The following is a 17,573-nucleotide window of genomic DNA, read 5'->3' as shown; positions in this document are numbered from 1 at the left end:
TAGGCCATATTTTTTGCCTGTTGAACTTTTGGTATCAAACAAATATGCGTGTGGTTAAAACTTCACAACATCTTTCCTCCTGCAAAGAAACTCATGGCTGCCTCTGTTACATCCCTTTTAATGATCCCCTAGGAATGATGGAAGAATTTACCTGGGAATCCGTCATCACCTGGGGCCGAAAAGGGATTAATGGGAAAGGTTGTTGTTTTCCTCTTCTTCCGTAACTCTCCGCACTAGTCTTCTGTAAATCGTGACATCGATCCTTACCTTCATGTCTTCTATACTCTCCATAGATGAACTTGGGTTAGAGGTTGAGAAGAGTTCAGTGAAGTACTGTTGTGCAATCTGAGCTATTCCTTCCTGATCGGGTTTATAGTTACCCGAGTCATCTAGCAACTTTTGAATCTTGTTTTTCCTGGCTTTATTATGAAATTTTGCATGAAAAATTTTGTATTTTGGTCCCCCCCCCCCATTTCAGCTATTGAACCCTTGATTTCTCCTGTCAATACCGCTCTTCCTTCTTATACGCATCTGTTAGATCAGCCTCTAGATTTAGAATCTGTCTCCTATCCACGCCATTCCTTTTCTCCTTCTCCTGTTCTAGCTTGTTGGTGCACGAAATTGTGATCTCAGGCAACGGCGCCAAAAACTCTGTACGCACGTCTTAATAAATTGTTTTTCATTCACAACTTCGATACAACTAACCAGCAAGTGCACTGGGTCGTCCAAGTAATAAACCTTACGTGAGTAAGGGTCGATCCCACGGAGATTGTTGGTATGAAGCAAGCTATGGTCACCTTGTAGATCTCAGTCAGGCGGATATAAAATTGATTATGGAGTTTTCGAAAACAAATAATAAAATAAGGATAGAAATACTTATGTAAATCATTGGTGAGAATTTTAGATAAGCGCATAGAGATGCTTTCGTTCCTCTGAACCTCTGCTTTCCTGCTATCTTCACCCAATCAATCATACTCCTTTCCATGGCTGGCTTTATGTAAGGACATCACCATTGTCAATGGCTACTTTTGATCCTCTCTGGAAAATGGTCCGATGCGCTGTCACTGCATGGCTAATCGTCTGGAGGCATCACCGTTGTCAATGGCTGCGTTCCATCCTCTCTGTGAAAATGGTCCGATGCGCTGTCACTGCATGGCTAATCATCTGGAGGTTCTCGATCATACTGGAATAGGATTTACTATCCTTTTGCGTCTGTCACTACGCCCAGCACTCGCGAGTTTGAAGTTCGTCGCAATCATTCAATCCCAGAGTCCTACTTGGAATACCACAGACAAGGTTTAAACTTTCCGGACTCTCATGAATGCCGCCATCAATCTAGCTTATACCACAAAGATTCTGATTAAGAGATCCAAGAGATACTCATTCAATCTAAGGTAGAACGGAAGTGGTTGTCAGGCACACGTTCATAGGGAATGATGATGATTGTCACGTTCATCACATTCAGGTTGAAGTGCGAATGAATATCTTAGAAGCGGAATAAGTTGAATTGAATAGAAAAACAGTAGTACTTTGCATTAATCTTTGAGGAACAGCAGAGCTCCACACCTTAATCTATGGAGTGCAGAAACTCTACCGTTGAAAAATACATAAGTGAATAGAGGGTAAGCATGGCCGAGTGGCCAACCTCCCATGGAGGTCTAGAGATCTAAAAATGATCAAAATATGTCTAATACAATAGTAAAAAGTTCTATTTATAATAAACTAGCTACTAGGGTTTACAGAAGTAAGTAATTGATGCATAAATCCACTTCCGGGGCCCACTTGGTATGTGCTTGGGATGATCTTGAATGTTACACGTGCAGAGGCTCTTTCTGGAGTTGAACGCCAGGTTGTAACGTATTTCTGGCGTTCAACTCTGGTTTGTGACTTGTTTCTGGCATTTAACTCCAGACAGCAGCGTAGAACTGGCGTTCAACACCCTTTTACATCGTCTAAACTCGGCCAAAGTATGGACTATTATACATTGCTGAAAAGTCCTGGATGTCTAATTTCCAACGCAATTGGAAGCGCGCCATTTTGAGTTCTGTAACTCCAGAAAATCCACTTTGAGTTCAGGGAAGTCAGAATCCAACAGCATTAGCAGTCCTTCTTCAACCTCTGAATCTGATTTTTGCTCAAGTCCCTCAATTTTAGCCAGAAAATACCTGAAATCACAGAAAAACACACAAACTCATAGTAAAGTCCAGAAATGTGAATTTAACATAAAAACTAATGAAAACATCCCTAAAAGTAACTAGATTCTACTAAAAACATACTAAAAACAATGCCAAAAAGCGTATAAATTATCCGCTCATCACAACACCAAACTTAAATTGTTGCTTGTCCCCAAGCAACTGAAAATCAAATAGGATAAAAAGAAGAGAATATACTATAAATTCCAAACTATCAATGAAACATAGCTCCAATCAGATCAGCGGGACTTGTAGCTTTTTGCCTCTTGAATAGTTTTGGCATCTCACTTTATCCATTGAGGTTCAGAATGATTGGCATCTATAGGAACTCAGAGTTCAGATAGTGTTATTGATTCTCCTAGTTCAGTATGATGATTCTTGAACACAGCTACTTTATGAGTCTTGGCCGTGGCCCTAAGCACTTTGTTTTCCAGTATTACCACCGGATATATAAATGCCACAGACACATAATTGGGTGAACCTTTTCAGATTGTGACTCAGCTTTGCTAAAGTCCCCAATTAGAGGTGTCCAAGGTTCTTAAGCGCACTCTTTTTTTTTGCTTTGGACCTTGACTTTAACTGCTCAGTCTCAAGTTTTCACTTGACACCTTCACGCCACAAGCACATGGTTAGGGACAGCTTGGTTTAGCCGCTTAGGCCAGGATTTTATTCCTTTAGGCCCTCCTATCCACTGATGCTCAAAGCCTTGGGATCCTTTTTATTTACCCTTGCCTTTTAGTTTTAAGAGTTATTGGCTTTTTGCTCTTGCCTCTTGGTTTTAAGAGCTTTGGCTTTTTCTGCTTGCTTTTTCTCTTCTTTTTTTTTCTATTTTTTTCGCTATTTTTTATTTTTATTTTTTTTTTCTGCAAGCTTTGTTCTTTGCTGCTTTTTCTTGCTTCAAGAATCATTTTTATGATTTTTCAGATTATCAAATAACATGTCTCCTTGTCATCATTCTTTCAAGAGCCAACATATTTAACATTCTTAAACAACAACTTCAAAAGACATATGTACTGTTCAAGCATTCATTCAGAAAATAAGAAGCATTGTCACCACATCAATATAATTAAACTAAGTTCAAGGATAAATTCGAAACTCATGTACTTCTTGTTCTTTTGAATTAAAACATTTTTCATTTAAGAGAGGTGATGGATTCATAGGACATTCATAACTTTAGGACATAGTTACTAAATACTAATGATCATGTAATGAAGACACAAACATAGATAAGCACTTAACATAGAGAAAACGAAAAACAGAGAATTTAAGAACAAGGAATGAGTCCACCTTAGTGATGGTGGCGTTTCTTTCTTGAGGAACCAATGATGTCCTTGAGCTCTTCTATGTCTCTTCCTTATCTTTGTTGCTCCTCCCTCGTTGCTTTTTGATCTTCTCTAATCTCATGAAGGATGATGGAGTGCTCTTGATGTTCCACCCTTAGTTGTCCCATGTTGGAACTTAATTCTCCTAGGGAGGTGTTGATTTGCTCCCAATAGTTTTGTGGAGGAAAATGCATTTGAGGCATCTCCGGGATCTCATGGTGATGAACTTCATGTGTCTCTTGAGATCCATGAATGGGCTCTCTTGCTTGCTCCATCCTTTTCTTAGTGATGGGCTTCTCTTCCTCAATGGGAATGTCTCCTTCTATGAAAGCTCTAGCTGAGTAACATAGATGGCAAATAAGATGAGAAAAAGCTAGCCTTGCCCCAGGGGAGGGCTTTTCGGCTATTTTGTAGAGTTCAAGGGAGATGACTTCATGAACTTCTACTTCCTCTCCAATCATGATGTTGTGAATCATGATGGCCCGATCCACAGTAACTTCAGATCGGTTGCTAGTGGGGATGATGGAGCGTTGGATGAACTCCAACCATCCTCTAGCCACAGGCTTGAGGTTCAGTCTTCTTAATTGAACCGGCTTGCCTTTGGAGTCAATCTTCCATTGAGCTCCTTCCACACATATGTCCATGAGGACTTGGTCCAACCTTTGATTAAAGTTGACCCTTCTAGTGTAGGGGCGTGCATCTCCTTGCATCATAGGCAAGTTAAACGCCAACCTCACATTTTACGGACTAAAATCTAAGTATTTCCCCCGAACCATTGTAATGTAGTTCTTTGGATTCGGGTTCTTACTGTGATCATGGTTCTTAGTGATCCATGCATTGGCATAGAACTCTTGAACCATTAGGATGCCGACTTGTTGGATGGGGTTTGTTAGAACTTCCTAACCTCTTCTTTGGATTTCATGTCGGATCTCCGGATACTCATTTCTCTTGAGTTTGAAAGGGACCTCAGGGATCACCTTCTTCTTGACCACAACATCATAGAAGTGGTCTTGATGAGCTTTGGAGATGAATCTTTCCATCTCCCATGACTCGGAAGTGGAAGCTTTTGTCTTCCCTTTTCCTTTTCTAGAGGATTCTCCGGTCTTAGGTGCCATCAATGGTAATGGAAAAACAAAAAGCTTATGCTTTTACCACACCAAACTTAGAATATTGCTCGCCCTCGAGCAAGAGAAGAAAGAATAGATGAAGAAGAAGAAGAAATGGAGGAGAGGGAGAGAGAGATGTGTTTCGGTCAAGAAGGGGAAGAGAGGGTTGTTAGTGTGAAAATGAGGAAGAAAGGATGGCTATATATAGGGAAGGGAGGGGGGTTAAGGTTCGGCCATAAGGGTGGGTTGTGGGTGGGAAATTGATTTTGAATTTTGAAGGTAGGTGGAGTTTATGAGGTAGGTTTATGGGGAAGAGTGGATGGATGTGAGTGGTGATAGGAAAGAGAGATTGAGGTGATTGGTGAAGAGTTTTGGGGAAGAGTGTTTATGGGATTGTGTGAAAGAGGGGTAAGAAGAAGTGAGTGGAGGTAGGTGGGGATCCTGTGGGGTCCATAGATCCTGAGGTGATCCTGTGGGGTCCACAGATCCTGAGGTGTTCAAGAATTTACAACCTTGCACCAAATTAGGCATGCAAAATGCCCTTGCACACAACTCTGGGCGTTCAGCGCCAGATTGGTGCTTGTTCTGGGCGTTGAACGCCCATTTGTTGCCCATTTCTGGCGTTGAACGCCAGAACCATGCTTGTTCTGGGCGTTCAACGCCAGCTCTTCTCCAGGGTGCAATTCTGGCGTTCAAACGCCCAGATGCTGCCCATTTTGGGCGTTCAGCGCCAGAACCATGCTCTGTTCTGGCGTTGAACGCCAGCTAGATGCTTCTTACTGGCGTTTAAACGCCAGTAAGGTCTTCTTCCAGGGTGTGATTTTTCTTCTGCTGTTTTTGATTCCGTTTTCAACTTTTATATTTATTTTGTGACTCCACATGATCATGAACCTAATAAAACATGAAAAACCGTGAAAATAAAAATTAGATAAATAAAAATTGGGTTGCCTCCCAACAAGCGCTTCTTTAAATGTCAATAGCTTGACAGTGGGCTCTCATGGAGCCTCACAGATGTTCAGAGCATTGTTGAGACTCCCCAACACCAAACTTAGAGTTTGATTGTGGGGGCTCTGGTTGACTCTGTTTTGAGAGAAGCTTTTTATGCTTCCTCTCCATGTTTACAGAAGGATGACCTCGAGTTTTAAACACAAGGGAGTCCTCATTCAATTGAAGGACTAGTTCACCTCTGTCAACATCAATCATAGCTCTTGCTATGGCTAGGAAGGGTCTTCCAAGGATGATGGATTCATCTTCATCCTTCCCAGTATCTAGGACTATGAAATCAGCAGAGATGTAAAGGCCTTCAACCTTTACTAATATATCTTCTACTTGTCCATAAACCTGTTTTCTTGAATTGTCTGCCATCTCTAATGAGATTTTAGCAGCTTGCACCCCATAGATTCCCAGTTTCTCTATTACAGAGAGGGGCATGAGGTTTATCCCTGAACCAAGGTCACACAGAGCCTTTTCAAAGATCATGTTGCCTATGGTACAAGGTATTATGAACTTTCTCAGGATCCTGTTTCTTCTGAGGCAATGTCCGTTGATCCAGATCACTTAGTTCATTGGTGAACAAGGGAGGTTCATCTTCCCAAGTCTCAATACCAAATAATTTGGCATTCAGCTTCATGATTGCACCAAGGTACTTGGTAACTTGCTCTTCAGTAACATCCTCATTCTCTTCAGAAGATGAATACTCGTCAGAGCTCATGAAGGGCATAAGGAGGTTCAATGGAATCTCTATGGTCTCTAGATGAGTCTCAGATTCCTTTGGTTCCTCAAAGAGAAACTCCTTATTGATCACTGGACGTCCTAGGAGGTCTTCCTCACTGGGATTTACGTCCTCTCCTTCCCTTACAGGTTCGGCCATGGTGATCAATTCAATGGCCTTGCACTCTCCTTTTGGATTTTCTTCTGTATTGCTTGGGAGAGTACTAGGAGGGATTTCAGTGATCCTTTTACTCAGCTGGCCCACTTGTGCTTCCAAATTTCTAATGGAGGACCTTGTTTCATTCATAAAACTTACAGTGGCCTTAGATAGATCAGAGACTAAGTTTGCTAAATTAGATGTATTTTGTTCAGAGTTCTCTGTCTGTTGCTGAGTGGATGATGGAAAAGGTTTACTATTGTTAAACATAATTCTTCCACCATTATTAAAGCCTTGTTGAGGCCTTTGTTGATCCTTCCATGAGAGATTTGGGTGATTTCTCCATGAGGGATTATAGGTGTTTCCATAAGATTCACCCATGTAATTCACCTCTGCTATTGCAGGGTTTTCAGGATCATAAGCTTCTTCTTCAGAAGATGCCTTTTGAGTACTGTTGGATGCAGCTTGCATTCAATTCAGACTCTGAGAAATCATATTGACTTGCTGAGTCAATATTTTATTCTGAGCCAATATGGCATTCAGAGTATCAATTTCAAGAACTCCCTTCTTCATAGGCGTCCCATTATTCACAGGATTCCTTTCAGAAGTGTACATAAACTGGTTATTAGCAACCATGTCAATGAGTTCTTGAGCTTCTGCAGGCGTTTTTTTTAGGTGAATGGATCCACCTGCAGAGGTATCCAATGATATCTTTGATAGCTCAGATAAACCATCATAGAATATATCCAGGATGGTCCATTCTGAAAGCATGTCAGAAGAACACTTTTTGGTCAGTTCTTTGTATCTCTCCCAAGCTTCATAGAGGGATTCACCTTCTTTCTGTCTGAAGGTCTGAACATCCACTCTAAGCTTGCTCAGCTTTTGAGGAGGAAAGAACTTGGCTAAGAAAGCCTTGACCAGCTTATCCCAAGAGTTCAGGCTGTCTTTAGGTTAGGAGTCCAACCATATTCTAGCTCTGTCTCTTACAGCAAAAGGGAAAAGCATGAGCCTGTAGACTTCAGGATCTACTCCATTAGTCTTAACAGTATCACAGATCTGCAAGAATTCAGTTAAGAACTGAAAAGGATCTTCAGATGGAAGTCCATGAAACTTGCAGTTCTGCTGCATCAGAGAAACTAATTGAGGTTTCAGCTCAAAGTTGTTTGCTCCAATGGCAGGAATGGAGATGCTTCTTCCATGTAAATTGGAATTTAGTGCAGTAAAGTCACCAAGCATTCTCCTTGCATTATTGTTGTTGGGTTCGGCTACCATCTCCTTTACTTGTTCGAAATTTTCAATAAGGTTGTCTCTGGATTGTTGTAATTTAGCTTCTTTTAGTTTTCTCTTTAGAGTCCTTTCAGGTTCTGGATCAGCTTCAACAAGAATGCCTTTTTCCTTGTTCCTGCTCATAAGAAAGAAAAGAGAACAAGAAAAGAAGAGGAATCCTCTATGTCACAGTAAAGAGGTTCCTTATTGTTAGTAGAAGAAGAAAAGGAATAGGGGTGAAGAAGAATGAAGAATCCAAACACAGGGGTAAGGATAGGAGCAGTGATGTGAGATGAAGAGACGTGTTAGTAGATGAATAAATAATTAGAAGGAGATGAGGGAGAAGGATTTTTGAAAATTATTTTTGAAAAAAGGGTTAGTGATTTTCGAAAATAGTTTTTGAAAAAGGTTAGTGGTTTTCGAAAATTAAAATCAAAAATTAAAATAATTAATTAATTAAAAAGAAATTTTGAAAAAGAGGGGGGTATTTTCGAAAATTAGAGAGAGAGAGTTAGTTAGGTAGTTTTGAAAAAGATAAGAAACAAACAAAAAGTTAGTTAGTTAGTTGAAACAAATTTGAAAATCAATTTTGAAAAGATAAGAAGTTAGGAGGTTAGAAAAGATATTTTGAAATCAAATTTTTGAAAGAGATAAGATAAGAAGATATTTTTGAAAAGATATGATTGAAATTAGTTTTTGAAAAAGCTTTGATTTTTAAAATCACAATTAATGACTTGATTCACAAGAAATCACAAGATATGATTCTAGAACTTAAAGTTTGAATCTTTCTTAACAAGTAAGTAACAAACTTGAAATTTTTGAATCAAAACATTAATTGATGATGTTATTTTCGAAAATTATGATATAAAATTAAGAAAAAGATTTTTGAAAAATATTTTTAAAATTTTCGAAAATAACTAAGAAAAATTAAAAAGATTTGATTTTTGAAAAAAGATTTTGAAAAAGATAAGATTTTTAGATTGAAAATTTGATTTGACTCATAAGAAACAACTAGATTTTAAAAATTTTTGAAAGAGTCAACTCAAATTTTCGAATTTATGAGAGAAAAAAGGGAAAGATATTTTTTGATTTTTTGAATTTTTAATGATGAGAGAGGGAAACATGAAAAATGATGCAATGCATGAGAATTTTGGATCAAAGTATGTGATGAATGCAAGAACACTATGAATGTCAAGATGAACACCAAGAACACTTTGAATGTCAAGATGAACATCAAGAACATATTTTTGAAAAATTTTTAATGCAAAGAAAACATGCATGACACCAAACTTAAAAACTTTTCATGTATAGACACTATGGATGCAAGAATGCATATGAAAAACAAGAAAAGACACAAATTATGAAAACATCAAGATCAAACAAAAAGACTTACCAAGAACAACTTGAAGATCATGAAGAACACTATGAATGCATGAATTTTTCAAAAATTTTATGCAACTTTAAAACATGCAATTGACACCAAACTTAAAATCTGACTCAAGACTCAAACAAGAAACACAAAATATTTTTGATTTTTATGATTTTATGATTTTTTTTTGTATTTTCTTTTAATTTTTTCGAAAATCATTTTGAAAAAAGAAAAATAAGGATTCCAAAATTTTTAATATGAATTCCAGGAATCTTATGCTCTTTAGTCTAAAGCTCCAATCAAAGGGTCAGGCATGGCTTAATAGCCAGCCAAGCTTTAGTATGTAACTCAGACATGACACGCCTAACATGCCCTATCCAGAAGAATTAGACATGGCTTTACAGCCAGCCAGGCTTTAACATGCTTCATGAAACACTAGAATTCATTCTTAAAAATTCTGAAGAAAAATATATTTTTTTGAAAACATTTTTTTTTCGAAAACAAAGGAGAAAATTTTGAAAACTTTTTGAAAATAAAACAAAAAGAAAATTACCTAATCTGAGCAACAAGATGAACCGTCAGTTGTCCAAACTCGAACAATCCCCGGCAACGGCGCCAAAAACTTGGTGCACGAAATTGTGATCTCAGGCAACGGCGCCAAAAACTCTGTACGCACGTCTTAATAAATTGTTTTTCATTCACAACTTCGATACAACTAACCAGCAAGTGCACTAGGTCGTCCAAGTAATAAACCTTACGTGAGTAAGGGTCGATCCCACGAAGATTGTTGGTATGAAGCAAGCTATGGTCACCTTGTAGATCTCAGTCAGGCGGATATAAAATTGATTATGGAGTTTTCGAAAACAAATAATAAAATAAGGATAGAAATACTTATGTAAATCATTGGTGAGAATTTCAGATAAGCGCATAGAGATGCTTTCGTTCCTCTGAACCTCTGCTTTCCTGCTGTCTTCACCCAATCAATCCTACTCCTTTCCATGGCTGTCTTTATGTAAGGACATCACCATTGTCAATGGCTACTTTTGATCCTCTCTGGAAAATGATCCGATGCGCTGTCACTGCATGGCTAATCGTCTGGAGGCATCACCGTTGTCAATGGCTGCGTTCCATCCTCTCTGTGAAAATGGTCCGATGCGCTGTCACTGCATGGCTAATCATCTGGAGGTTCTCGATCATACTGGAATAGGATTTACTATCCTTTTGCGTCTGTCACTACGCCCAGCACTCGCGAGTTTGAAGTTCGTCGCAGTCATTCAATCCCAGAGTCCTACTCGGAATACCACAGACAAGGTTTAGACTTTCCGGACTCTCATGAATGCCGCCATCAATCTAGCTTATACCACGAAGATTCTGATTAAGAGATCCAAGAGATACTCATTCAATCTAAGGTAGAACGGAAGTGGTTGTCAGGCACGCGTTCATAGGGAATGATGATGATTGTCACGTTCATCACATTTAAGTTGAAGTGCGAATGAATATCTTAGAAGCGGAATAAGTTGAATTGAATAGAAAAACAGTAGTACTTTGCATTAATCTTTGAGGAACAGCAGAGCTCCACACCTTAATCTATGGAGTGCAGAAACTCTACCGTTAAAAAATACATAAGTGAATAGAGGGTAAGCATGGCCGAGTGGCCAGCCTCCCATGGAGGTCTAGAGATCTAAAAATGATCAAAAGATGTCTAATACAATAGTAAAAAGTTCTATTTATAATAAACTAGCTACTAGGGTTTACAGAAGTAAGTAATTGATGCATAAATCCACTTCCGGGACCCACTTGGTGTGTGCTTGGGCTGAGCTTGAATGTTACACGTGCAGAGGCTCTTTCTGGAGTTGAACGCCAGGTTGTAACGTATTTCTGGCGTTCAACTCTGGTTTGTGACTTGTTTCTGGCGTTTAACTCCAGACAGCAGCGTAGAACTGGCGTTCAACACCCTTTTACATCATCTAAACTCGGCCAAAGTATGGACTATTATACATTGCTGAAAAGCCCTGGATGTCTAATTTCCAACGCAATTGGAAGCGCGCCATTTTGAGTTCTGTAACTCCAGAAAATCCACTTTGAGTGCAGGGAAGTCAGAATCCAACAGCATCAGCAGTCCTTCTTCAACCTCTGAATCTGATTTTTGCTCAAGTCCCTCAATTTCAGCCAGAAAATACCTGAAATCACAGAAAAACACACAAACTCATAGTAAAGTCCAGAAATGTGAATTTAACATAAAAACTAATGAAAACATCCCTAAAAGTAACTAGATTCTACTAAAAACATACTAAAAACAATGCCAAAAAGCGTATAAATTATCCGCTCATCACTTGTTTTTAAGATCAGTAAGGAGCGTCTTCGAGTTGCTTCTGCTGCTTTTCTGCAACTCTACAAGCATATGGCGGCATCTTTTCAGTTTGCAAAATAGTTTGTATATAGGTGATCTATTTATTTGGGTTTGCCATGCTTCTTTCACAATGTTTGATACCTCCTTGCTGTTACACCACCTCTCTTAAAATCGAAATCTCCTTTTAGTTCTTCTTTCTTTGTTGTCTGAATGTAATAGAAGTGGATAATGATCTGATCTGGTATCCTCCAAGTGGATGACCATTGCTTTCAGGTACTTTAACCTCGAATGTGTTAAGGTCAAACATCTATCCAACTTTTCTTTAACAAAATTCTCACCAAATTGTTTGTTGCTCCAAGTAGATTTGCTTCCAATATACCCTAAGTCCACCAACTCACCTTCATTAATAAAATTATTGAAAGCCTCAATAAATCTTCTCGTCTTTATACGATTCCTTTCTTTGTCGTGGTACTCTGAGATAGCATATTAAAATCTCCTATCACCAAAGAATATTGACCTGAGCGGCGAATAATCTCCAAAATCTTGCCAAACTGCTCCTTCCTCCGATTCTCCTCACAATGAAGATGAATAGCCACCACCTCTCATTGCTTTTGGAGTCTACGGCCAGTTCATGAGAATTGAATCATAAATTCTTCTTTGTGCTGAACCATAATATCTAACTCTTCCTTCCATGCCAACACCAATCCTCCTGCCAATTCCCTAGGATCCATACAAGAAAAGTTCACAAAATCCAACTTCCTACAAACTTCCGACACAGTCAAGGTATTATTTTTCGTTTCACACATAAACAATACCTCGGGAGAATGGGATTTACAAATCCCTTGTATGATGTGAACTATCAAGGGTTTTTTCAAATCCCGATAGTTCCACATCAACATCTTCATAGCGCTCCGGGTTCCCTTTCAAGGGTAGCACCCTCCCCTTCAACAGTCGCAACAGTGGATTTTTGGCACATTTTCTTTGAAATTGCCATCTCCATTCCTTCTTGGGCCTTCCTCTTTTTTTCCTGTCACATTGATTATTTTTCTTCTAGCGAGAATTTTCAAGTTTGGCTTCCGTTTATTTTGTTGTCCTACTTCTTCGGAGTATCTTGGTAACATCCAGGTTAAGCAGCACTTTAACAATCCTACTTTCCTTGCCTCTCATTTGAAATATGTCAACATCTAAGACTTCTCCCATTGCTCTTTCGATTTTTCCACCTAGCTCCTTTGTTTTGTAGTATTTCAGTAATTCCCAAAGTTGAATCCACACCAGAACGTGAGAGAATTCTGCATCATTAAGTGTCTCTTCTTCCTTCCATCTCTTTAGATTTAGGATATAATTTTTGAAAAGCCATGCCCCCTCTTTCGATTCGAATAAGCTCTTTTTTGTTAGAGAAGAAAAACAAGAAGAGGTTTCCTCCATGATCTACCACCCTAAATCCCTCTGGTTCCCTCCAAATAGCCTGCATTGCTGCCTCCATAGTCCCTCCTAAAAAAGCTCGATCAGCCAGCAACCCACCTACCAAACTCCTTGAGCATCTCTCTACCCCTGCTCGAATTTCCTCTTCACCAAACGCAACGACTTCCTCCTCTTCCTCCCAACTCCTTCTTCCTCTGTCTCGATTGTGTGAGCAGTCGATATTGCCATTAGGATCTCAGTGACGCTTGTAGAATTTAGATGAATTTAGATGGACGTTTGTGTTTTTTATAAATTAGAATTTCTCCCGCTTAAATTCTCGCAGAGCACTATAAAACCCTGGTAGAGCACCATCAATCCCTAAATTATTAGACCAACTTGATTAACCTTAATTACTCAAATGAGTTGGAGATTTTGGTAGTTTACTCTTATTATCTTCTTTTTTCTTATTATTATGTCATTTTTACTCACAAATTACTACAACCACCATGACCACTTCAATTGTGATTTTTGTCGTTACTCAAAAGAAAATCATAATGAAAAGAAATGATATTTTTAAAAGAAAAATGTTAATTTTAACTAAAGAATTAAAATAGAACGAAATAAGATGTTTGGGATAAAAATTAAATATTTTAAAAATTAAAGACGAAATTAAAAGTATCAGAAAAATGTAATTTATCTCTCTTAACTTTTTGCTCATTATGTGTAATTTATCTATTAAACTTTTAAAAGATGCAACTAATTGTTCTCTTAAATTTATAAAATATTACCAAAAAAAACTTCAAATAAGTGTTCTTCAAAATTATTCTTCCATTAAAGAGTGATTTATTTATAAAACACAATTTACAGTAATAAATTAACAACTTCATATATAGTTTTAACTTTTAAGCTATACATTTTAAGATTCTAAAGTACGTATATATAGACTGCAGTGTGAAGATGAAGTAAAATTTGTTTAGAAAATGAATGAATAAAAGAGCTTTCCCTAACTCTCAACAATGAATAATATATATGTTCAACAGTTGAATGACATTCTTCATAACCATAACCATAACATAATATAGTTGCCTCTTTAGTGGTTGTGTGGTGAGTCATATTGAACGGTTGGAATGATGCTATTACACTTTTCTTCGAAAGTCACCAAATGCACCAAACCAATCATATCTTGTCTTGTTTCTTTAGAGTCACCATTCACCAACAACTTACATATATGTGGCAAGTGTATAGTATCCCCAAATCCCCTAAGTTTTGAACCATACATGTGTATTAATAATGTGTCATTCCCTCAACTCAAAAGAATAATTTTGTGGACAAAGACATTTTATTTTATGCCTCTTGTTTCCTTGTGCATAGCAAATTCACGTTTCATATGCCTTTGAATCCAACCGTGTCACAAAAGAGTGTCATAGAAACTAGTACTACACAAAAATTTCTACCCTTAAATTATATCCTTTTATTAAACTAAATCCAATCATGTTCCATTTCACGTGGTCATGTATATATTTATATATAAAAGTTAAAACAAATGGACATTGGTCGATCACAAATTTAAAGTTAATTCTAAGCCATACAATCAACCTTTCTTCATTAGGAAGTGTGCATATATATATGCCTCAATGACAATGCAGCACCTTCAATTGAATGAAGCATCTATCTTCTTAATCATAGTTTATTAATTAACATTTTTGTTTTTAAAATATATATATATTCCATTTTTTTGTCAAAATCTAGTGGAGTCAAAAAATTCCCTCTTTTTCTTCTTGCGTCACTAAATTGACCATTTGACCCTTTTGGAGCATATGATTGGAAAAGGACAAATTAATAGTGTAAGAATGTGATTACGTGAGGTATTGGCATTCATGTCCTTATCCACAAGAAATTAAATATTGGTCTAGGGAACATGTATGTGCTTCAAGCAATCAAATCCGTAGATGAGTTTCTAGTTTTTCTATAAAAGGTCTTCATTCATCTATATATTTATACCATTTATTCAAAGAAAGAAAACTTATAGGTACTAAATACTGCAACTAAAGATTAATTTTTACTCTCAAGAATAATGTGCAAAGGTGCAGAAGAAAAAAAGCATGGTGGTGGTTTTTGTAGGAGCTTCACACATGAAGAGGGTGCATCATCACAACATCATCATCATGATGGTGGTTCAAAATCTTGTGAGCTATGTGGATTTCAAGCTTCATTGTATTGCCAAGCTGATGATGCTTATTTGTGTAGAGAGTGTGACAAATGGGTTCATAAGGCAAATTTCTTGGCACTTAGACACATAAGGTGTTTTTTGTGCAACACGTGTCACAATCTTACAAGGAGATGTCTCATTGGAGCTTCAATGGAGGTCATTCTTCCAGTCACATTAATTGAGAACCTTTCTAACAACAACAATAGCAGGGATTGTTCAAGAACACAAGACACCCCTTTCAAGTTTCTCTAATTTTCATGCATCCCTTTTCTTTTGATGTAATCTTAGTTTTCTTGGCTTGTTTCCCCTGGATGATATGTAGAATAGTGAAATATCATCATTTCATTTCAGGCGTTCTTGGTGGAACTATTGAAAATGGGGAAGTTCTACAAGAATTTTATCAATATCTATATTATATGAAAAAAAAATTGATAACAATTTGTTTGAAAAATATTTTGCATATTCATATCAAGTTTTGTTCATCAAATTTACACACACATATATATAATGAAAATTATAGATTTATACGCTTATTCAATAATAAAAAAAATATATATTTCTTCAGTGACAGATCCAAAAATTTTAAGTCTATGAAACAAACATATAACAAATAAGAATAACAAAAAAATTTATATAAACATATTGAAGTATATAGAATTAAATAATATTAAATATTAAATACTCAATAATCTTATATTATCCATATTAGTTAATATTTAATATTAATTATCTTCTAACCAATAAATTTTTTATTCAAGTCTTCAACTAAGTTTTAAATGATTTTATTCAATTTATGTTAATCATTAAAATACATATATAATTTACTACTAAATATTAAATTCGAGTAAAAAAATTCAAAAATATAAATGTCAACTAAATAAATTCATTAATTGAATAGTATTAATTAAGTTAATTTAATATATAAGATCTTGCTAACATGTGTTCTGATAGCAATTTTAATAATACCATAAAAAATATTTTTTTTTAAAGTAATTAAGAAGATAAATTTTTTATATTTTCAATCATTAAATATATCAAAAACTTTAAAAAAAATTATTATATACTTAAGATATGTCTTAAAAAATAAAATAATTAATTTCATTTAATAAAATATTTTTTTGATATAAATAAAATAATTTTTATGTTAATACAAAAACAGATATAATTTAAAAATGAGAGCATATATATATATATATATATATATATATATATATATATATATATATATATATATATATATATATATATATATATATATATATATATATATATATATATATATATATATATATATATATATACTTTCTTATACATTTTGAAAATGTTACTTGCCCCCCAACCCAAAAAAAATTCCGTCCGTGTCAACTCAATGTAGGAATTTATTTATAATAGATAAAAAAAATTAAAGTAATGCTATATTAAGAGTTTGACGCATAATTTTCTATATTATTGTCACGTTGATCACCCTAATAACAAGATTAGCAATCTCTCTATAGTTTACTCTATATATATTGCCACACCAATAAAGGCTATGAAAAAGACATATAATTAAATTAATAGTGTTTGAAACATAGTAAAAAATAGTCCAAAGTTATTGCCTTATTTTTATTCTTTGATTATTGCTTATTTTTATATTTTTAATTATTATTGAAATAATTAAATAATATAGACGTAATAAATATATAATTAGAGATATTATATATAAATTATAAATGTTAAGTTAAATAATATAACAATCCAAATAGTTTGTTTGAAATTCTTTTTGGGTTGAAATACAGGAAGAGATTGCAAAATTTAGTAACAAGTAAAGATACAAATTTGATCTTTGATAAGATTTTTTTTTTTTTTTTTGGGAAGAAAAATTAAAAGGTTACATGAAAATAAAGAGATACCTTGCAACTCAAAATTTTACATTTGCTGAAGAGAACATTAATGTAAAAGCTTTTTTAAAAATATATATTACCTTTCATTTCAAACATGTAATCTAAAAAAAAATGTGATATTTTTATAATTAATAATTATAAACATATGCATACTTGCTTATGTTTAAAGTCATATTAGGTTCCAAAGCTTTTGTTGTTTATTTTAAAATTTATTTATTCTAATTTTATGAATTTCGTAAGAACTTTAGCTGCATATTATATGAAACTTCCTTTAAATATTTAAGTTTCATTTATTTTGAAATAAAATGTGTTAAACTACTAGCACGATTACTATATTAATTTTAGATTAATACAATCTGCAAATATCTTAATTAAAATGAACTTTATACTAATTTTTAAAAAATCATTTCTAAATTATTTCATAAAAATTAAATTCATTTTAGTCCTGCTCATAACGTGAGTCTACATTTAGTAAAGATTGAACACAAACAATATATTTTTATCTAATTCAACTTAATATTTGATTTGCAGTATTAGATTTTCCTAAAACTTATTCAAATATGCTATGTATACTATCATATATATTAACCATGGTAGAACATATATCA

The 17,573-nt window shown here is 35.4% G+C and overlaps 1 non-coding gene across 1 annotated transcript; it reads left to right on the top strand.

The window, feature by feature from the left end:
- The first annotated feature begins 7,252 nt into the window (after nucleotides 1-7,252).
- LOC112739101 (small nucleolar RNA R71) lies at nucleotides 7,253-7,360 on the top strand. The gene has a single exon (XR_003170041.1). It is a non-coding gene; the product is annotated as a small nucleolar RNA R71 (small nucleolar RNA).
- Nucleotides 7,361-17,573: the final 10,213 nt, after the last annotated feature.

The sequence above is a fragment of the Arachis hypogaea genome, chromosome 13 (assembly GCF_003086295.3).
Source record: "Arachis hypogaea cultivar Tifrunner chromosome 13, arahy.Tifrunner.gnm2.J5K5, whole genome shotgun sequence".
In the NCBI taxonomy this organism is placed as follows: domain Eukaryota; kingdom Viridiplantae; phylum Streptophyta; class Magnoliopsida; order Fabales; family Fabaceae; genus Arachis; species Arachis hypogaea.
This window is presented reverse-complemented; position numbering and strand designations above follow the sequence as displayed.